Source organism: Dermacentor andersoni, chromosome 8, assembly GCF_023375885.2.
Source record: "Dermacentor andersoni chromosome 8, qqDerAnde1_hic_scaffold, whole genome shotgun sequence".
Classification (NCBI taxonomy): domain Eukaryota; kingdom Metazoa; phylum Arthropoda; class Arachnida; order Ixodida; family Ixodidae; genus Dermacentor; species Dermacentor andersoni.
Window position 1 is genome coordinate 148,855,365 of NC_092821.1, and position 16,487 is coordinate 148,871,851.

At 45.9% G+C, this 16,487-nt stretch overlaps 1 protein-coding gene and 1 long non-coding RNA gene across 3 annotated transcripts in view; both read right to left on the reverse strand.

Annotated features, from left to right (window-relative positions):
* Nucleotides 1-2,144: 2,144 nt before the first annotated feature.
* LOC140219905 (uncharacterized) lies at nucleotides 2,145-9,751 on the reverse strand. Of its 2 annotated transcripts, none has more exons than XR_011896181.1 (3): nucleotides 9,717-9,751; nucleotides 2,947-3,609; nucleotides 2,145-2,260 (listed from the first exon to the last, which is right to left on the reverse strand). It is a non-coding gene; the product is annotated as an uncharacterized lncRNA (long non-coding RNA). The 2 variants fall into 2 exon arrangements; XR_011896180.1 differs by having other exon boundaries at nucleotides 9,643-9,731.
* A 5,932-nt stretch (nucleotides 9,752-15,683) lies between these two features.
* LOC126528970 (DNA-directed RNA polymerase III subunit RPC5-like) overlaps nucleotides 15,684-16,487 on the reverse strand; it is a 32,602-nt gene continuing 31,798 nt past the window's right edge. Inside the window, exon 16 of the mRNA XM_050176566.3 lies at nucleotides 15,684-15,858. The gene's annotated coding sequence lies outside the window, so the exon portion shown is untranslated. The remainder of the gene's footprint in view (nucleotides 15,859-16,487) is intronic.

The window sequence follows — 16,487 nt, forward strand, 5'->3', positions numbered from 1 at the left end:
ACCTGTCAAGACTGGGAGCACCAAGGCAACTTGTGCAGTAAAGGCATGGGCAGTACGAGCCCACAGATTTTTTAAGTGTGGCTGAGGTGATGCGTCTAGACTTCACTATGAAGAGAGCCAAATAAAAGGTTGCCTATCCATCATACCTATTCTGGAGCCTTTTCTTGAGCTTTTCTAAAACATAAGGCTCAGCGTGTGCACTTTATCACAGCATAATTATTACATGTGATATAAAACATTGTATTGTGCAGTTTCTCCAACTCTTCGTGAAGGCATCTATCCATAGATTAAACAGGAATAGGCTCAATGTTGACATATCTCCACAGTAGCATCTCCAGGACCTCGTACTGTCACAATGCATCACAGACATTATTTAAGTGAACTCCAAAAGTGAAGCTCTTCGTTAACATTGGCTAAAATTGTATCTTTATATAGCAAAGTGATCATGCATAAATCTGTGTCATGACAGAACACTTCGTTTCTCACGGACTTTAGTTTACAATTGTTTTCAAGTTCAGGAAAATTGAGCAGTGGGCTAGTTGGTTCGACATACTTAACACTGTTGTGCGGAGTGACGAAGGGACAGGACTTGAGTGAGGAAACAACACACGACACCTGAGCACAAACTATCAACTGGTGATTATCACAAGACAATGATTCTGCTGAAAAGTAGGAACCAAAGGAAAAGAGAAGTCGTGGAAGCATACAACCTCAAGGTGGACCCACAGGGCTCATGTGTCAGCTTGCCGTCTATTTCACTCAGCAATAAAGAGATTAGCATAATCGCTGACAATAGAGGGTGTAGGTAGACCGGGAAGAGGACTCCTGTGCATGCGTGTAGGCTTTATGTACGCGTCACTTGCAGAAAAATAAACCAGTCCATAGTTTGCGCTCAGGTGTCGTGCTGTTTTCTCGCTCACATCCTGTCCCTTCATCGCTCTGTGCAAGTGTTAAGTTTCTAGGTTGTTCACTACGTGATATAGGAAGGATAAAATTGATGGAAAATCCCAATATCCTCGGGCGTATTGCAAAAAATATGGCCCAAATCAAGTGTAATTTTAGGCTTCATTGTCCTCTTTTATAGGGCAAATAGTAATAGTTGTTTGGATTCTAAGGATGCTGGTTGCTTTTTCTGACTTAACCTAGGCCATGCTCAGCTCTCAGTGGAAATGAACAGGTAAACAGGAGTACTTGGCATATAAGCTGGAGGTAGCGCTCCACACAGACTCAAGCTCAACATACTGCCTGCTTCCACAGCCCTGGGGGGCTATTCTGTATATGTTGACTAAGTGGACTGTCCATCCCAGCACACGCTGAATGAATAGAGCACGAGAGCCCACGGTGACGATTGCCACTTGCTCTACCAGCTTAGAGCTCTACCTAATCAGTGTGTGCTGAAATAGTCTACCTAGTGGATCCTCACAGAATCCTTCCCGACTGATGTTTGTGTTGGTAGGTTGCAAGCATTGCACTTTCTTTCCTTTCATGTGGGCAGTTCCCACATATGGATGTCATTTAACATATTGTATTCATATTGCCTTTGATCTATAAATTTCTAATTCATGCTTATAACCAGGCCTACCAGCTCTTGTCCTGTACATTTATATAGCCTTCTCATTTCTGCATCAACACTGCACATATTTATAGCAAATTGGAGTCATTCTCCATTATACCCTCAAGCACTTGAAGTAGACACTGCAATAACCCCAAGGGAGGGGGTACAGTAACGCGAAAACCTTATTGGGCTTGTAGTGCTGCTGAAGGATGCACACATACCATGTATGCTAAAATTCTCAGCAGACATTCCAAAGTTTGTACGAGTTAGACTTTAGCTGGCTAAACTGAATGATTCATATTGAAGGCAATTCTTGCAACACTTGGTCAAACTGAATGAAACTGGACAGCACAATTAGCTGTGTTCATCTACCATTTATACGACTGCTGCCCCGAGCATTTTGCCTGTTACTTTGCCTTTCGTTGCTGTACTATCAAGTTCAAGTACACATGTACTTTATCACTGTACAAGTAGAATGGCTTCAAGGCTTTTCCTGGGCATTCAACAGTCACTATTTATTCCTATAAACCTTCCTGCATGTGAAGGCAAAAAAAGCTTAATTCATGCTGGAAGTATAAAAAGACAGGTATTTGCACAGAAAATGTTTATTTTGAGCACCGAGGTTCTTGCTGATGTAGATATGGTGCTGGCTCCCTCCTTGCCCGAAGCATGTGCTTGCTGTACACAGCACCAGATGATGGCTTCCTAGGTCAAAAGATCAAATTGAAATAAGAGGCATTTTGTTTTAGCTCCGGAAAGAGAAAGCAGGATTGAGACATTAACATGTATAAAAAAATACTTGCCTAAAGCAAAATTAATACACAAGCAAATTCACTAAAGAGGTTCACTTTCAAGAGCAAAAGTATGGTTACGATGAAAATTACAAGGACGCTTCACTGCTCATTGGGGTTTCGGTTCAGTAGTTGTTGAGCCACGAGGGTTAGCATGCTACATCTTCCATATTATGTTTTGTAGAACAATATTGCACTTTGAACAATGTAGTGCCTATTTAAATGTACTGACAAGGAATGCTGAAACTCCAGGCTAGTTTGGTCTGCACAAGATATGATACAGACACTGTACTGCATTCATTTAGTGTTTTTGTCACTGATCTCATGCACAAAGGTCATTCACACCTATCCTACATGAAATGCAGTTTCTTTGAAGCTTCATCTAGTCCTTGAATTTGCTGCATGCTTATGTCTAAGGGAATTCGTTTGGTTCCTTTTAATGTAGTACATCTAAGCAACTGCTATCAAATGCCCATAGTGTTCCCTTGCATGTACAAAACATTTTTGGCCCTTTCAATGCACAATACTCATTACATTTGACACTTGGGACTCATGCAAGGCGCCATTTAGTATTATATGCTTGTCCAAATCTGATAATACCTTCATAGCTGGGTCATTCCCATGCCAAATGCCTTGGTTATTACTGTGACCATCTCGCACTTTTCCTTTAGAATCTTCTTGTCCACTTTTAAGGAAGCATCCCACGACACAATGTCTCCATCCTAGTGGTGCTACGGAGTTAACTTATGTGCTAGTTGTAGCAGATGACGTCAACTGAAGGCCACTGAAGATAAAACTCTCTGCGAGAATTCCTTTTGCACAATAAATGCAAACAATACAGAATAGTCAAAATATAGTTATCTGGCAAGACTGGCTGCATCCATCATCTTTGTTTGGTGCAATTTTGAGGTGGCTCCATGTTACAAGACGCTTGGCGATTATTGCCATGTGACTGTTCGGGACTCTATAAAACACAAGAATTGCCTTACTCCGGCCTTTCTCTTTGTGCAGCAGCCAACGTTATTATTCGTCCAATCGCACCGTGTACTGTTCGTGTGTCCATAGACTAAATTCTTCACCACATTGTTTTTGCGGTATTTCGTGAGTGACCCATGAACTCATCTTGGGGTGAGACTTCTTTGGCGTCTGCTTCTATCTCTTGTCGTCAGCGCCTCACACAACTAGATGCCACTGGCAATTCTTTTCCTAACCACGAAGAACGCATTCGTCTCGTCACCTCTTCCGATTACGTTCTTTGGCCACCTAGAGAAGAGATTATAGGTGTCAACTCCTGTAACATTGTGGATGGCGGCGTACTCATTCTACCCTATGACCATACCCTATCTCGAGCAATTCTGATTACCCCTGGCCTTATTCGCTTCTCTGAGGGGTCTGCATTGCTTACTGCAATAAACCAAACTCTCGAACCCCAACTGTTGCCTCGTGGATCAACTGTCACTTGAGCTGTTGACACTCATGTCGTTGCAATTGTCACGAAGACAGCTCAGTGTGTTCTTGCGTCTATTACCGTGCGCTGAACAAAATCGTGCGCAAAGATGTTTACCCCGTGACACGGATGGATGATGCACTAGATTCACTCCACGGTGCTGAATAATTTTCTAGCCTTGACTTTAGACCAGGCTACTGGCAAATACCGATGTCCAAATCCGACAAAGAAAAAACGACATTTGCTACCCCTGATGGGCTCTACGAGTTCAGTGCGATGCCTTTTGGACTCTGCAATGTGCCTGCCACATTCGAACGCATGATCGATAAGTCTTGTGTGGCTTGAAATGGAAAACCTGTCTGTGCTATCTCGACGACATTGTGTTTTCAACCATGTTCTCACAACATTTGCAACGTCTTGATAAAGTCCTTGCCTCTCTTGCAAATGCTGGTTTGCAGCTCAACACACGCACGCACGCACACACGCACACACACACACACACACAAAAATGCAGTTTCGCCAGCAAGGCCATCAAAGTTCTGGGGCACATAGTCAGCAAAGAAGGTATTCGACCGGACCCCGAGAAGCTTACTGCCATCCTCGAATTTTGTGTACACTGCGTCAAAAAGACATGCACAGTTTTCTTGGACTTGCTTCTTCCGGCACTTCATATGCAACTTCGCTACGCTTACGTCCCCGCTCCATCAACTCCTCGCCAGTAATGCGCCCTTTGTTTCGTCCGACGAATGTGAACATGCTTTCCTGCTTTTGCAACATGCCCTGACGTCAGACCCAGTACTGTGCCACTTTGATCCGACCGCGCCCACCATCTTTCACACCGACGCTAGCAGTCAGTCTCGGTGCCATTCTACTGCAACGTGACAACACATTCCGCGAACGAGTAATTACTTATGCTAGTCGTGCACTAACCAGTGCAGAGAATTACTACACCATAACCAAGCAGGAGTGCCTTGCTGTTGGGCAGCGCAAAAATTTCGCCCATATCTTCATGGCCGCCATTTCACAGTCGTTACCGACCATAACACACTGTGCTGGCTTTCATTGCTAAAGAATTTATCAGGTCACCTGGGTTGCTGTGTGCTTCACCTACAGGAGTACGATTTCAATGTCACCTACAGGGCTGCAAAGAAGCATCAAGACACCAATGCTCTCTCTTGCTACCCTCTGAAGAATCATGACGATTCACCATAACCTCTCCGTGATTGTGTACGTCCTGAGTCCTCTTCATCGGCTTTACCCATTGTAACCCTCGAATGGCTAAGACACGACAGCCCATCTGTCCTTGTGTCCCACCAACGCATCGACCCATACTGCTGAACTATTCTCCAACGCATGGAAGATTCTTCGTCACCTCCAAATGCCTGACTTCGTCGACAACTTAATCAATTCAAGCTGCACAATGAGGTTTTACATCGCAACATTTATCACATCGATGGCAACAAATGGGTCGCGGTCATACCATGTTCTCTGCAATGTGAGGTGCTTGAAGCCTTTCATGATCATGCGACGACTGGTGATCTAGGCTACCACAAGACTTACAACAGAATATGAAGTCGCTGCTCCTGGCCTGGCCCATCTTCAGCCGTTGCGAAGTATGTTGCACCCTGCGTTCATTGTCAAAGCCGCAAACGACCAACAGCTCCTTCTGGCTCTTTACAACCTCTGCCTTGTCCCGCTTCGCCTTTTGAAGTAGTTGGAATAGACTTGTATGGTCCTCTTCCCACGACCTTACATGGCAATCGTTGGATTATAACGGCCATAGACCATCCAACATGCTATGCGGAGACAGCATCTCTACAATCCAGGACTGCTGCTGAAGTCGCCGATTTCTTTCTACACAACATTATCTTACACCGCAGCGCTCCGCGCGTTCTCCTCAGTGACCGCAGCAGTCTTCCTCTCTTCTAGCCTTACCGAAGTTCTGTGCGCCTCTAACACAATTCGCAAGACGACTTCCAGTTACCATCCGCAGACCAACAGCTTGACGGAGTGTTTTCACCATACCCTCTCTGACATGATTGCGATGTACATCCGCCCTGGCCACACGAACGGGGATGCAATCCTGCCGTTCATGACATTCGCCTATAACATGGCTACGCAACGTACTACTGGCTTTTAACATTCTTTCTTCATCTATGGCTGTTCACCAAGTTTCATTCTTGATGTATCATTCCTTTCGACTCCTGTACCCCCATCAATTCCTTTCTTGGAACAGTTTGTGTCTCGCCTCGCGGAGTGCAGTCGCCTCGCCCCGCTTAACACAGGCGTCTCCCAGGACGCTCGCAAGTTTCGTTACGACTCGACCCACTGTGCTGCGACTTTTTCTCCTGGTGATGAAGTTCTTTGGACTCCTTTGTGCGTTCCTGGCTTATGCAAAAAATTTCTGGTGTTTTATTCGACTTTGCGCGGTCGTTGAGCAGACATCACCTCTCAATTACCATGTCTCGCTTGTTAGAACGCCACCCGATTCCCGTTGCTGTGGCACAGAGATAGTGCATGTCTCCCGCTTAAAACCAAATACTTGACGCATTTTCTAGTACTTACGCGCAGCCAGGCGGCTGCTTCCACAGCGAGAGAGAATTAGCATGGGCACAACACATGCCTGACTTTCAACTTCATCATCTGCACATCTTTTTCATCTGCATATATCATCACTAGCAGCACAGTTTAATCCTCGAGGTAGTAGTCCGAGCTTGGCTGGAATAAAGCGGTTCCTTACGATACATATATATATATATATATTTCTTGCACTTCAAGAAACTTCGTTTGACCTCGAAGACTTGAGCACCGAAGTAACGGCGCTAAGTATATACAAGACCTCATAGTAGGAGCGAGTTCAATTTCACAGCCTGAGTCCCCTTGCTGGTGTAATCTTCCTTCGTGTAATTGTCGCATACTTGGCTATCACTAACACTGCTTCGCCTTTCTGCAAAACTGCAGCCTCTTTTTTTTTCTGCTAGTCCGAGCATAAGTGCTGCCGCACATGACTGCTGTTGATTCTGATTTTGAGTGAATCTGGCTTGGCCTCATTATGGTTACTGAGTGAATTATAGAGAGAGCGAAATAGAAGAGAGGAAAGGCAGAGAGGTTAACCAGACACATGTCCGTTTTTCTACCCTGCACTGGAAAACGGGGTATAGGGATGAAGAGAGAGAGTGTTCCACAGCTATCATGCACTAAGATTAAAAAAAAAGAAAACAGTTCCGTTACTCGAAGAAAACCTAGTGCATATTGTTTCCAGTAAAGTGGAGTAGTAGCCAGTAATTCTTTCGTTACTGAGATTTAATTTGGTAATTACAATTATCTAACTCAAGAAGTACTCTCATAATTTTCAAAGTGTCAATGAGGCATTTGTTGGCATCCCAAAATGACATCTAACTGCAGTGTTTTCAGCGACATACTAATTGCGTACAATTTTACCGACTGGAAAATAACCTCACGAACTATGAAAAATACCATGTGAGTGAACTCTCACCCGCATCATAAAGCAGTGCCCTCAAATAAGCTGATTGAAAGTAACTGCATTGCCTATCGCGAACCCGAAGAGACAGCGCACCACCTTGATAATGGTACGGAAGGAGCCCCAACAGCAGGTTTCGCAGCTTCTCCTTTCTCTCTACGTCACGCTTATTATCCCTCTCTCAAGGCCGACTGATGAATGATAACAAAAGCACCTTGATAACGAAGCCAAAGTGCAGCTCTGACCACACACGAAATGTGAAGAGCAATGTAATAGGCACAGAATGTTTCAAAATCCAGACTTTGCTCGCACTGCATCGAAAGAGTGCGGGCGAAGTTATATTTCGCACCAGAAACTTGCTTCGGACCAAAGCCAATATAAAGTGAGCGTTTTATTTTTCATGAAAGGGTACACGTGCTGCAAAAACAGGTTCGTGTCAACAAATAAAAGCGAAATAAACACACTGGAAAGCGACCAACCAATCAAATATACCACTTCTATGAGCCGAACTGGCAATCAGAATGTCGGCACACACACACACACAGACAAAAAAAAAAACAACAAAAAACTGTGTGCTCTTACTATCTATTAATTCGTAAGCTGCGTTGAACATCAGCCTAGAGAACGTGTTCAAATAGGTCTCCTTTTGCAGCTACGCAGTACTGTCTATTTTATCACACCTTTAGTGGCTTTCTTGATGACCGATGCCGGAATTCTATGGCAGACATCCGTTATCCTTACCTTGAACTAATGTGACGTCCGTCTAAGCTGACGTCCGGCACAATCTTTCACATAACCCCAAAGAAAGAAACTTAATAGAGAGGTCAGGTGACCTAGCCGGCCTCTTTACAGGCTCGTGCCTTCCAATCTATTTGAAAAGTAGCACCCAACCAGTTTTGTGCTCGGCTGCTGCTGCATGCAGGTGGCCCATCTTGCTGATACAGCAGAAGTGGAAGATGTGACAGCGGACTTTGCTGAGAAACTCATCAACCACTCCTTCAAGGATTTCGTTCACATAACGCTGTCCAGTCAGTGCGTGATTGAAGATGGTACTGATTATTGCACTGGCGTAAATTCCAAACCACACATTGAGCGACCACTGGTACTGGCGCCGATTGCGCTGTACTTAATGTAGATTGGAGTCCCTCCAATAGTGTGCTTGAATGACAATGAATGTATATATGATGGCACCTGCACTGTTCTTTTGCACAAACTCATCATGCCACAGGTTCTTAGTGTCAAGATGTAAAACTTACCAGACCCAGCTTGTCAGTTAACAATATACACTATAGAATTAACGTCTAAGGTTATCACTAAGATGAGTGCTAAAACCCCTTAATGCTTACATAGGACCAGAATTCACAAGTGGCTGTAATATCAACGTGCAAGTGCTCAGAGGGTTCCTGAAGCACTCTTGAGCACATGAACATAACTTCCAGCCGGGATATACACGTGCGATGGGAGACAATGACTCGTTACAAAGCCATACACAACACCCTTTCTCACAAAACCTTATACCACTAGTAAAATTTGTTGGCCAAGTTACGATTTATCCTACTTTGAAGCAAGCACATAAAGAGAACATCCCAGTCTTCATCCACGATTAAATCACCAGTATTAAATGGACCCACCTTAAGGGTTATTTGGCAACATGCTTGTATCGTTTATTGGTTGTCCCGCTCTAGTAGAATGGACGACCACGCAGCCTGATCATGCACTTTGTAATGAAGCTTCTTTCTAGAAAATCACAAATACCGACCGCACACACAACCTTTGTCACATCTGCACAGAGCACTCGAGCGTTACACTGCGGAGAAAGGTTACCAGAGAATGGCTGTTGACAGCGCAGCTATATTGCTATGTAAAGGCTCATATTACTATGTAAACGAACGCTTTTTCCCGCGCGTTTAATGACGCCGCAAAGCACTCATTTAGCGACTTCATTCACTACCGCCCTTAGTCGGCGGACGGCAGACCTGAACCATGTGTCAGGAATGTGCGTTTACATTGCGAGATAAATAATGAATACTCCTTATTTTCTCTAAACAAGTGCGCGCACATGCCGCACTTGGGTCATCTGCCATTTACACATTCTGCCGTGTAGCAGCACCGTTAACCAGGTAATGTTACGTTTAAGTGATTGTGAAAAAGGCTCTTACAAGTTTGAAGGAACCTAAGATAAACAGTGTCATCTAATATGCGTTCTCGGCGCTAGTACACTGTAGCACTTGGCTGATCGGTGCGGCGGTCCGCGGGATGCGTCACAAGGAAAATAAGCTGGTAAGGAACATGGAAATGAAGTATCAGGCAGCCGAAAGCGTAGGTTTGCATAGTAGAGGCACATCGAATGAAAAAGTGAAGTACTTACGATAGCTTACGCTAGCACAAGCCCCAAAAAATAAACGATCCACATCTTTGTCCAGTTGTTTGACCGTAGCTCACCTTTGAGCTTGCCATTCTGCCGCCAAAACCAAAGACGGATATGACATCACGGACGCGAAAAACAAAGAATGAATGCGACATCGCGGACGTGACGTTTGGGTGAACCTAACGCCTGCGTTCCGTCGACCGGGTGAACGCAGACACTTTCCAACAAGTGTCTGGACCGTGCAGACCGATCAGGCCGCTCACGTACGTCTGCGCCAAAGTTCCTTCATCAGCTTGAGTTTATGCCTCCAGTCATTTGCCGATATGACCAGCTTGCCTGTGGCTGACGGAATACCAGACACGTTCGGCGCTACGACAGAATGCTCGCAACGCACGCTGCTTCGATAGCTCTCGCTTGGGGTCGACAGCCAAGCGGCTAGCGGAGAGGTTTCGCGCGGGCGGGGGCGGGCTTCAAAACAACCGGAAGTGGACGATGTGACGTCGCATCGTGACGCAGGACCAGTGAAGGCGGAGCTTAGCCCCGCTCGCTCGGCGAACGAGTTGAGGAGGAAAAGCATGGCTGGGGAGGAGGGTAACTTCTAATCGCTTGTAGCTCCATTAAAGGGCCCCTGAAACGGTTCGGACAAATTTTTTAGACGCGTAGGGTACAACTTAAGTAGAAGATTCGCACCACAATTTAGGTGAAGCGTTACGTATTAATGGAGCTACAAGCGATTAGAAGTTACCCTCCTCCCTAGTCATGCTTTTCCTCCTCAACTCGTTCGCCGAGCCATCGGGGCTAAGCTCCGCCTTCACTGGTTTCGCGTCACGATGCGACGTCACATCGTCGCTTCTGGTTGTTTTGGAGCCCACCCCGCCCGCGTGAAACCTCTCCGCTAGCCGCTTGGCCGTCGACCCCAAGCGAGAGCTATCGAAGCAGCGTGCGTTGCGAGCATTCTGTCGTAGCGCCGAACGTGTCTGGTATTCCGGTAACCACAGGCAAGCTGGTCATTTCGGCAAATGAATGGAGGCATAAACTCAAGCTGATGAAGGAACTTTAGCGTAGACGTACGTGCGGCCTGATCGGCCTGCACGGTCCAGCCACTTGTTGGCGCAGCGCTTAACCAGACAAACAAAGCGCTAATATTGCTCTAACCAAGTGTAAAACATTTTAAACATTTATAAAAACAAAGTGTTGATGATTACACTCCTGCGAAAAATGCACACCAGCAGCAAAGAAGAATACACTTCGTTACTGCTACTGTGTATGGTTGAGCTCTGTGCCACCAGGTGGCTGCACCGTGCAGACCATTCGCATTTGCGATTCTGCTCATCCCATGGCTCATCCCGTTACGGCACAGTCAAGCGGCCAAACCCTGTCCTCTTGCGCTTGCATTTGCCCTAATACCGGACTCGCGAAACGCTATTGCGTTAGTAATTTTCCGGTGTAAAGTGACGACCACAAACGCGCAAACCCTGGCGCCGATCGGATAGGCAGTCCGATGCGCAGCAGCCAGTTCGCTCGTATGCTGCCTTGCAGAGGGACACGATGTCGCAGCTTGACATATTGCCAGTCGCTACGTTTGCAGTCCACAAAGCAACAAAGTCGAATCATAGTGCTCGTGAAAAGACTGAGACCGACTCTGACGGCGGAGCTCTCGTCAAAATGGAGTACGTTGTAACACAAGCAGACGACACTTGCTGTGTGCCGGAAGTGCTTAATTGTATTGAAAAATTGTTCTTGTGCATTCTCTTTATGTTACTTTCTGTTTATAAAAACAAATGAACTAACATTCCAACTATTACCAAGATCATTTGTTTACCATAATGTTGGAAAAATTATTGATCACGCGCCCTGGTCAGCCAATCGGATAGCTCGCCCCACTGACGTCATATGGGTGATTTTCGTCATATGGGTAGGGGCGGCTTAAAATTCCGCCGAGCAGCGTGCTCCGATCGGCAGCGATGTGCATTTTTAAAACCTTATAATAAATTACACGCTTTACGCGGAGCACTTAGATGTGTCAATTAATGATCAGAAGGACCTACTCTAACGACTCAGTACCTTTGTAGAAAATCGTCAAAATCGTTTCAGGGTCCCTTTAATACGTAACGCTTCACTTAAATTGTGGTGCGAATGTTCTACTTAAGCTGTACCCTACGCGTCTACAAAATTTGTCCGAACCGTTTCAGGGGCCCTTTAACGACTTCGGCTGCTTTTAGAACGCGAAGTTAAAACGAAATATACACTAGAGACATGACCCCCGAGATGTACATAAATATTGTTTCGCAGATACACCCGCGCAAGCGCTTGTTGTAACTGCCGCATAAATACCCGATTTCCATCGGGGCCGACTGCACTGGCGTATAGTGCGAGATTAAGCGTAAATCTGTGCTTGAACTTTTCGCGCGAAAGCTGCTTAAAGAGAGCACACGTTCTACTGAGACTGTATATTCTTTGTCGCCTAGTCGCCTATTTCTGGCTCGCCTTCATTTGCCTCCTTCCGAGGTGCTTCTTTCAATTAATTTCATTTCGAAATGCGGGCAATCAATACTTGCATATACCTACGCGGCTACGTTCGGAATTGGCATCGCGCGTGGCTATGCGTACACTGCGCATACACGTATCGCTACAGGTATTTCTACATGCTCAAAACATACCTGCGTTCTGGCTGCACCTTTCTTTCCATAGCGTTAAAGGGCCCGTCACCGGGCCCCATAGCAAATTTTGGTTATACGCAGAAAGCTGCAAGTTACGTGTCCTCTAGCGAGCGTTCTGCCGCGAAAATTTTTCATATCGGCTCATTAATAGCCGAGATAGAAATATTTCAGTGCCGCGAACCCATGATTTCAGCAGGCGGTCTCCACTGCCAAACAAGACGCTCTCTCCACTCGCCCCATCTAGCCTACGCAAGCGAAATTCCTTCCTTGCGTTCTCCCATACCGGACCTCGAGGATCGCGTGACGCATACGTCACAGGCCCCGCCTTCCTTTTTTTTCTCCTCGCTTTCTTTTTTTCGGCGCGACGCACTTCCGCCGACGGCGTCGCGCGCTAGCTGTTGTCCCATTCGCGCAGCGCACGATTTTGCGCGCTGTGCACAAGGAAACATGACTAATATAATTCAGTGCTACACGAATACTGAGGCAGAACAAGCGGATCGCAGAGCATGATCACGCGCTGGAACACGGTAGAAAATGACATAGTTTCGGTACCTATGCATGTGATCGCACAACCGTGGGAACAAGCATACGAAGCGGAAGTACATCTCTCTTGCTGCGGTGCGAAGTAAAACAAAAAGCACGCAGACATTCCGTTTGTGTTGTATTATTTCTCTAAACTTCAATTCGTCAATTCAAGCAACAGGTAACAGATGTCTTGAATAATTCTTGAAGTCACGTGTCACCACAAGCGACGTCAGATTGCGTACACGACTACGTCCCTGTCCGGCTTCGAGCGCGGCGGCCGCGAGAAGAAAAAACCGCGTTTGGTTTGAAATTTCAGACCTATCCGCGGCGCGCAGCGTTGTAATACTTTGCAGACACGATCGTTGTCGTGCAATGTATGCTCTGCGCTTGTCAGCTCAAAATGGCCAGACCTGGTGAGGGGCCCCTTAACACAGAAATTTACGAGACGAAAACTATTTGCTTTGTTTAATTTTTGAGAAGAGATTTTTTTTTTAATAAAGAAAGTTGCACACTCCCATTTTTCTGCCTGCCAATACAAAAGAAAACTCGTAAATATGTGCTCTCGATGTGATACTGTGCTGAATTGGAAGTTGTGTGGTGCACTCATTAGATTTGGACATTGCAAAAACAATAATTAGTCATTACATACATACACGTGTATGTATGTATACCCACCACACAAACACATGTTAATGAAGTGCTTTAGTCTTTCTCGATTTTTAGCGATTTCTAAAAATTTCTTGAAAAGAGATTGATGGCCTGAATTAATTGTCTCGCAACAGTCAGCGGAGAACGAGTTTTAGCTTCAAGTGCAACCTCATCGAATTTGGTGCAGTGGATGCGGAGAAAAATGGGAAGTGGATAGCGGTTTGATATTAATCACGCTCATTCCAAAATTTGTCCACCTGCTTTCCTTAAGCAACAAAGTTGTACTTTTGCCCCAAAAGGCAAATCATATCGATGAGACAGTGAATTAGACAGCTGTACTAAGCAAGGTTAGTAGTTTTCATCGGCTGTATAAAACTAAATTAACAAGCATGTTGTCACGTATGCACAGACAAATGCGAACAGATCTCACTCTGGGGACCAAGGACGCTCGCTGTCGGAATGCTGAAGTGAGTAAGTGTGGTAGCAGGAGCGAGCGAATTGACCTTCTTGCTGCCTTTAGCCTCAACGCTTCTTCAAAACTCGAGATAACACGGCCTCCAAAACTAGGCGTGCAAGAACACAGCGCACACAAAGCCATCCCGATCATTGTAGCCTTTGCACTCGCTGTGGATCACATTCCAAATGGAGTGCGCACGGCTGCGCTAAGCTGCGCCACGAGCAGCAACAGCAGAGTTAGCACGCTCACCTGCCTCCCTCTTAGTGCGCGATCAACTCCTCCCACCCCCTTTTCGTACACAACGCTGGACGAACGCAAAGGCAGCGTCTGTCAAGCCACCCTCCTACTTGGCTAACCCTCTTCCGCTTTCCCTATAAAACTGGAATAAAGCATCCATCAAACCACCATCCTTAGCTAACCCTCTCGTGCTTTCCCTATAAAACTGACATACAGCATCCATCAAGCCGCCATCTTTCTTGGCTAACTCTTGTGTGCTTTCCCTATAAAACTGAAATACAGTGTCCATCAAGCCGCCATCCTTCTTCGCTAACCCTCTCGCGCTTTCCCTATAAAACTGAAATATAGCATCCATCAAGCCACCATCCTTCTTGGCTAACCCTCTCGCGCTTTCCCTATAAAACTGAAATATAGCATCCATCAAGGCACCATCCTTCTTGGCTAACCCTCTCGCACTTTCCCTATAGAACCGAAATGCAGTGTCCGTCAAGCCACCATCCTTGGCTAACCCTCTCGCGCTTTGCCTATAAAAGTGAAATACAGCGTCCATCAAGCCACCATCTTTCTTGGCTAACCCTCTCGCGCTTTCCCTATAGAACCGAAATGCAGTGTCCGTCAAGCCACCATCCTTGGCTAACCCTCTCGCGCTTTGCCTATAAAAGTGAAATACAGCGTCCATCAAGCCACCATCTTTCTTGGCTAACCCTCTCGCGCTTTCCCTATAGAACCGAAATGCAGTGTCCGTCAAGCCACCATCCTTGGCTAACCCTCTCGCGCTTTGCCTATAAAAGTGAAATACAGCGTCCATCAAGCCACCATCCTTCTTGGCTAACCCTCTCGCGCTTTGCCTATAAAAGTGAAATACAGCGTCCATCAAGCCACCATCTTTCTTGGCTAACCCTCTCGCGCTTTCCCTATAGAACCGAAATGCAGTGTCCGTCAAGCCACCATCCTTGGCTAACCCTCTCGCGCTTTGCCTATAAAAGTGAAATACAGCGTCCATCAAGCCACCATCCTTCTTGGCTAACCCTCTCGCGCTTTGCCTATAAAAGTGAAATACAGCGTCCATCAAGCCACCATCTTTCTTGGCTAACCCTCTCGCGCTTTCCCTATAGAACCGAAATGCAGTGTCCGTCAAGCCACCATCCTTGGCTAACCCTCTCGCGCTTTGCCTATAAAAGTGAAATACAGCGTCCATCAAGCCACCATCTTTCTTGGCTAACCCTCTCGCGCTTTCCCTATAGAACCGAAATGCAGTGTCCGTCAAGCCACCATCCTTGGCTAACCCTCTCGCGCTTTGCCTATAAAAGTGAAATACAGCGTCCATCAAGCCACCATCCTTCTTGGCTAACCCTCTCGCGCTTTGCCTATAAAAGTGAAATACAGCGTCCATCAAGCCACCATCCTTCTTGGCTAACCCTCTCGCGCTTTGCCTATAAAACAGAAATGGAAATGTCATGTTTTTCAACGCATTTCCTGATATGAAACAAAATCAATAAGAATAGGCGGGGCACTTGTAATAAACAGTTCATTTTATTGCTCGACCCTAATCACATTAGGACCGTGCGCTTCCCAGAGAAATGGTCTTCTTGAAAACAGCGGGGGTTCTCGTTGCTGAACGAAAAAAACCACCGAATAAATAGGAAAATATGCCAAGGCTGTAGATGAGACTGATGATGCAAGTTTGCCCTGGAAATAAAAAGAGGGAGGGGGGGGGGGGGGCATATGAACCAACTGCAATGTGGATATCACCTGTGATTATTTCTCCTACCTTAAATAGGTTCAAAATAAAGTGCATTTAGTAAAGCAATGCATGCACATTTTGCTCGTTTTCTTCGCACAATGCAGCAAAACCTCGTTATAACAAAGTTCAAGGGGGAGCTAGAATTACTTTGTTATATCTACTACTTATGCAGTCAAACCTCGATATAACAAAATTGTACTTGCAGCGAAAGGCTTCTTTAAATCACAAATTTCGTTAATACGGGGTTCAACGGCTCGTGCGGTGCAAATCGTGCAGAGACCAGTGCATCAACGCAGCTCACGGCATCCGAGATTTGTTGCGTCCCGCGACACCGTAAATCTTGAACTCCATGGCTGACCGTGCGTATTGTGTCCGCAGCCGGCGGCCAAAAATTAAAAACAAGAGGGTAACAAGAAACGGATATTCGTCCTGAACAAAAAAGAAGAAAAAAGTTGCAGTTTCACCAGAAAGGTGCAGCACTGATGGCGATAGCAAGGACAATAACAGATCTCACTCAACTATCACCAAAATCACTGTAACGATGTGAGCAAACGCTTCACACCGCGTCTCGGAA